Genomic DNA, 248 nt, shown 5'->3' with positions numbered 1-248 from the left:
CCCCCCTGTTGTCTGTGTCCATTGGTTAGGCTATATGTTTGCATATAAGTCCTTGTAACCCCTCTGTTTTGTAGATGTGGAGGGGGGACAGAAAGTTAGGTTGATAATTGACCTGAGATTGCACAGCTGGCTTAGTGTTGAGCCAGGCTGACAGTTTTCTTTTTTTTTTTTTTTAAATAAATTTTATTGATTTTTTTACAGAGAGGAAGGGAGAGAGATAGAGAGTTAGAAATATCGATGAGAGAGAA

General features: G+C 38.7%; 1 protein-coding gene across 3 annotated transcripts in view; it reads left to right on the top strand.

Annotated features, from left to right (window-relative positions):
* The window catches only part of DIP2A (disco-interacting protein 2 homolog A), a 77,694-nt gene that overhangs the window by 20,379 nt on the left and 57,067 nt on the right, over positions 1-248 (top strand). The window lies entirely within an intron of this gene.

Source organism: Myotis brandtii, unplaced genomic scaffold, assembly GCF_000412655.1.
Source record: "Myotis brandtii unplaced genomic scaffold, ASM41265v1 scaffold577, whole genome shotgun sequence".
Taxonomy (NCBI): domain Eukaryota; kingdom Metazoa; phylum Chordata; class Mammalia; order Chiroptera; family Vespertilionidae; genus Myotis; species Myotis brandtii.
The sequence above is the reverse complement of the archived record's forward strand: the minus strand, read 5'-3'. Positions and strand labels throughout refer to the sequence as shown.